Raw genomic sequence first — 6,000 nt, 5'->3', positions numbered from 1 at the left:
GTTTCCATTCCTTCTCCTCGGTTGCTGGTACCATTTCTGACCATTCTAAAGTCAAAATGGGTGGGGGGCAGGGACAGGAAGAGAGGAGAAGGGCAAGAGGGCAGGTAATGTCTTATTTGGTTCGTATTATGCATTGTCCCTCTCTGGGCTCAGATGTTTTCTTTCCTTTTCGTTTCTTTCCCCTTCCTCCCACCCTCCCTCCCTCCCTCTCTTCCTTCCTTCTTTCCTTTTTTCTGTCTTTTTTTCTTTCTTCTTTCTTTCCTGGCTAGAAGGGCTCTCAGAGGCTACCTTGCCAGGTTATTTTCTTTCTTTTTAAAAAATTTTTATTGGAGTATAGTTGATTTACAGTGTTGTATTAGTTTCAGGTGTACAGCAAAGTAATTCAATTATACACACACGTATATCATTCCCTTTCAGATTCTTTTCCCCATAGGTTATTACAGGTTATTAGTAGAGTTCCCTGTGCTATACAGCAGGTCTTTGTTGGTTATCTATTTTATACATAGTAGTGTGTATATATTAATCCCAAACTCCTGATTTTTCCTTTCCCACCATGTTTCCCCTTTGGTAACTATGAATGTGCTTTCTATGTCTGTGAGTCTTTTTCAGTTTTGTAAATAAACTCATTTGCATAATTTTTGTTAGATTCCACATATAAGTGATATCATGTAACATGTTTTTGACTTCACTTAGTTATGATAATCTCTAGGTTCATCCATGTTGCTACAAATAGCACTATTTCATTCTTTTTCAGGCCGGAGTAACATTCCATTATGTATATGTACCACATCTTCTTTATCCATTCCTCTGTTGATGGACATTGAGGTTGCTTCCATGTCTTGGCTACTGTGAGTAGTACTGCTATGAACATTGGGGTGCATGTATCTTTTCTAATTATGGTTTTCTCTGGATTCATGCCCAGGAATGGGATTGCCGTATCTATTTTTATTTTTTAAGAAACCTCCATACTGTTCTCCATTGTGATTGCACAAATTTACATTCTCACCAATGGTGTAGGACGGTTTCCTTTTCTCCACACCCTCACCAGCATCTATTGTTTGTAGAATTTTTAATGATGGCCCTTCTGACTGGTGTGAGGTGTTACCTCCTGGTAGTTTTGATTTGCATTTGTACTTTTTGGCCAACTGTGTATCTTCTTTGGAGAAATGTCTATTTAGATCTTTCGCCCATTTTTTTATCGAGTTTTTTTTTGTTGTTGTTTTATTATTATTGAGCTGCATGAGCTGTTTGTATATTTCAGAGAGGAATCCCTTGTCAGTTGCTTCATTTGCAAATATTTTCTCCCATTTGTAGGTTATCTGTTCGCCTTGTTTATGGTTTCCTTTGCTATGCAAACAGGCCAGATAGTGAAAGGGGACTTTCTTTGGAGTACTTTGTGGCTTCTTTGCAGCAGCCCTAGCACTGAGGGTCTCATATCTACCATGTCCTGATATGGAAAATGTACACTTGGACAATCATCCCAACTCTTCCTTTGGCTTCCCACCTCTTTCTGATCAATTCTTCTTATGCCACCAGATAGCTGCACTGATTCTATCTAGTCCCTGAGAGAACAGGTTTCTTAGATCTGCTGGTGGTGGACCCAGTTTCTTTCCACCATAGTTTTCTTTCTTTCTCTACTTCCTGTCTAAGGATGCTTCAGCCTCTCATCCTTTAGATCCCTGAGGCATGACTCCAACACCACACCATCATGCTGCCAGCTCCAGGGTACTGACAACCACCTTTCTGGGTGGTCCCAATGCATCTACCTTCACCTGACTTGTGTAGAGAGGAATGCATCCTCCACATTTTCTCTGTGGTGCATGTGTATTTTGTGCAGAAGGAAGGGGGAGTGGAACAGGAGGCAGCTTTCAGACTATTCTCTCTTTTAAGAAGTCTCAATTTCCGGAGTTCCCGTCGTGGCGCAGTGGTTAACGAATCCGACTAGGAACCATGAGGTTGCGGGTTCGGTCCCTGCCCTTGCTCAGTGGGTTAACGATCCGGCGTTGCTGTGAGCTGTGGTGTAGGCTGCAGACGCGGCTCAGATCTCGCGTTGCTGTGGCTCTGGCGTAGGCCGGTGGCTACAGCTCCGATTCAACCCCTAGCCTGGGAACCTCCATATGCCGCGGGCGCGGCCCAAGAAATAGCAACAACAACAACAAAAAGACAAAAAAAAAAAAAAAAAAGAAGTCTCAATTTCCAAGCTTCCCTCGCCTCTCCAATGTAACCCTTGTGATGTTTGAGAAGGTAAAAAGACAAGGATCATGAAACCAGTTTTCCTGGCCTCCTCTGCTAGTCCTGGAAGGTGAAGGTCATCTCACTTTGGAATACAGATGTAGTTGACACCTATGGTTTGGGGGTTTCAGCCATTCTAACAAGCAACTATTAAAAGATGTGGTGAAAATGACTTTAAAAGAAAAAAAAAACAGCATTCCAAATATCTAAGCATAAACATAAGTAAGTAAATAATAAGTAAAGATGTAGGGTATAATTCTTACAAATTTAGTGAAAAATACAAAAAATATTTGAATAAGTTAAGAGGCATTACAAATTCTTACATGAAAGACTAAAAATCTCCAATGTAATATGACAATAATAACGAAGTATTGAACCTAAAGCATGTAGCAATCACTATTGTAGGAACTTAAAATTTTTATGGTTCATAATTTATATCATAATATTTCTGGATGAATTTAAGATGGATTTGTCCAACCATTTTTTCACTCACAACATATTTATTGAGCACCCGCTTTGTGCCACCTTGGAGAGGCATCATGACCCCAGGACCCTGCTCTCAGGGAGCTTATAGTCCAAGGAAGGAAACTGAAGCTGGAAGGGGTCAAGTTGGTTGCCTGGGATCACATGACTTGTAAATAGCAAACAGCCCATTTGAACTCTTGCGTTAGAGACCCATGGTCCCAAGTGCTAAGGTATAAAAAACCAACATTTGCCCAAACAAATGTATAGGTGCAACATGATCTCAGTGGAATGTTAAATTGGTTGGGGAACTTGTCAAACTGATTCTGAACTAATAAAGACATAGTTAAGAAAATGGAGGGAAAAATGTTAAAGTGTTTGTAAATGATCAGATATCAAAACAAATTACTCAACCTCCTTAATTTTGGCATAAAATGCTAAAAGCAAAAGGGAATAAGTTGAACAGGATGGAAGCTGTGGAATAGTAAATAAATTGTGTGATGAATGAAAATGTACTAATAACAGGGAAGGGGATATTCAGAAACTAACACTGAAGTAGTTAAATCTATTTGAAAAATTTGTTTTTTTTTTTTTTTTTTTTTTTTTTTTTTGGCTACACCTGAGGCATTTGGAATTTCCCAGGCCAGGGACTGAACACAAGCCACAGCTGTGACCTATGCCACAGCTGGCAATGCCAGATCCTTAACCCACTGCACCTATCAAGGGATCAAATCCACACCACCCAGAGGCAGTGCTGCATACTTAACCTGCTGCACCAAAGCAGGAACTCCCTCAAATTAGATTCTTATGTTACACTTCCCAGATGATGAACTTCATGTGAATTAAGTATTTTTTTAAAATTTGAAAACATGAAGAATGTATTCAAATAGTAAACTAATTGGGGATAGATGAGTACTTACAAGCATAAAAGCATCAGGAAAGGTCTTTTTAAAATGATTGCTATATCTGGCTACCTAAAGATGTAAGGAATTTGTCACCAGCACCAAAAACCAAATGAAAAGGTGTGTGACAAATTGGAAAATCCATTTGCAAACCAATAAAATGAAGGGCTAATTACCTTAAATTAAAAATTTTAAAAATCAGAGTTCCCAGTGTGGCTCAGCAGGTTAAGAACCTGACATAGTGTTTGTGAGGATGTGCGTTCAATCCCTGGCTTTGCTCAGTGAGTTATGGATTTGGCATTGCTGTGGCTGTGGCATAGGCCACAGCTGCAGCTTCGATTTAACCCCTAACCCGGGAACTTCCCTTTGCTAAAAGTATGGCCTTAAAAAAATAAATAAATTTTAAAAACTTAAAAAATTTAATTATACAAACAATAACACCAGTATAAGAAATGTGCAATGGACAAGCACACAAATTGACATGATTGAATGATGCTCAAGGCTGGTGAGGGTGGGGTGAGTGCTTGGCCAGGACTCCCTCTCATGTGAGTCACACAGAGACAAATTTCATAAGAAATATCCTACAAAATGAGCCCTTCTCTGAATGTAAAAATGAGCATTTCTCTGAATGTAAAAATTCCATGTCTAGAATCAAAAGTGGTATCTGATTCGAAATTTATATTTAGGAGTTTCCATCATTGCTCAGTGGAAATGAATCTGACTAATATCCATGAGGATGCAGGTTCGATCCCTGGCCTCTCTCAGTGGGTCAAGGATCTCACATTGCTGTGAGCTGTGGTGTAGGTCGAAGACATGGCTTGGATCTGGCATTGCTGTGGCTGTGGTCAGTGGCTGCAGCTCCAATTTGACCTTAGCCTGAGAACCTCCATATGTGGCGAGTGTGGCCCTAAAACAAACAAATAAACAAGTTTATATTTAAACATGTTTACTTTTCGTATATTACTTATAATGATGATCAACTGGAAATGGTCCCTACAAATAATGATAGGGGCTTGTTCGATTAATAATAATTTATGCCTTACCCATGATGGATAGATAGCATGTAGCCACTTAAAAATTATTTTCAAATATGATTCAATGTCAGAGCAATGATAATAATATCAGATTAAATGGAAAAGAGCAGGATACAATTCAAGTATGATGTGTGATTCCAATTTTACCACATACACATATGCCCCTGGATTTGCATGTGTGTCTCTTCATAGAAAAATGCTAGATGAAAACACACATAATGTATATAATGTCTACATATATTTCAAGTGGAGGAAAAAAATCTACCTATCCAGGAATTAATCTTTTCTTCATCTTTCTAATTTTGTGATTTTTGTAATCTGATGAAAACATGATAAATTGGCACATCAAGCAAAACCATAATCTTATTTTTGGCATTTGTTATTTCTCCTCTGAACCCTATCAAAGGAAGTAATACAGGCCGTTCAGATGGCAGCTTGCCAATACCACAGATCAGGATTTTAATGAATTCCCTCCTTCTGAGGCCTAATTTAAGCCCAATTTAAAGTAAACAAAACAAACATATTACTCCACAAAGGAGAGTGAACACTTCTTTGTTGTGTAGGCTTTGAATTTGAATCTCTTTATAAAATGAATAGAGCAAAAATGAGCTTAATAAGCTAGACTTCTCCTCTGCTCAGGCTTTTCTCATTAAGTTTTAATAACGTAAAATGCCATTAGAAAATTTATTTATACAGTGCCTCAGTGATTCAGCTTTCTCCCTGAATGTTTAGAATGAGTGGATATTCTAGACGCAGGGGGTCAGCATGCTCTGGAGATAATCTGCGGGTTATGAGTGACCTCAATCCTTTTCATCTCACTTCTTTCTTCTCACAGAACACACGTGTACACACACATGAACACATCTGCATGCACACACACGTGCACACTTACCCTGACTTGTTTTGTGAACCTACCCATCGCCAGGGGTGTTAGACCTTATACAATCAACCTGCCTCTTGAGGATGCCCTGAATCTCAAAGAATGAAAAGCCAGTGACCCCACGATGGGTACCCCTTGGAAGATGGACGCACATGGTGGGATGGACAGCCACATTCTCCATAAGCAAAAGCTGTCATACAGCGCATGGCATGTCCTGCAGGATATTAATGGGATATGCTTTGTCTGTCTTAGTCCATTTGGGCTGTTATAACAAAAATACCATAAACTAGGTGGCTTGTAAACAATAAACGTTTATTTCTCACAGTTCTGGAGACTGGAAAGACCAAGATCATGACAAGGGCAGATTCAGTGACCTGCTCCCTCAGAGACAGGTGTCTTTCTTTTTGCTGTAACTTCATGTGGTTGAAGGGACAAGGGAGATCTTTAGAGTCTTATTTATTTATTTAGTCTTTCTTTTTTTGTTGTAGCT

Source organism: Sus scrofa, chromosome 12 (genome assembly GCF_000003025.6).
Source record: "Sus scrofa isolate TJ Tabasco breed Duroc chromosome 12, Sscrofa11.1, whole genome shotgun sequence".
Classification (NCBI taxonomy): Eukaryota; Metazoa; Chordata; class Mammalia; order Artiodactyla; family Suidae; genus Sus; species Sus scrofa.
Note: the sequence above shows the minus strand (reverse complement) of the source record.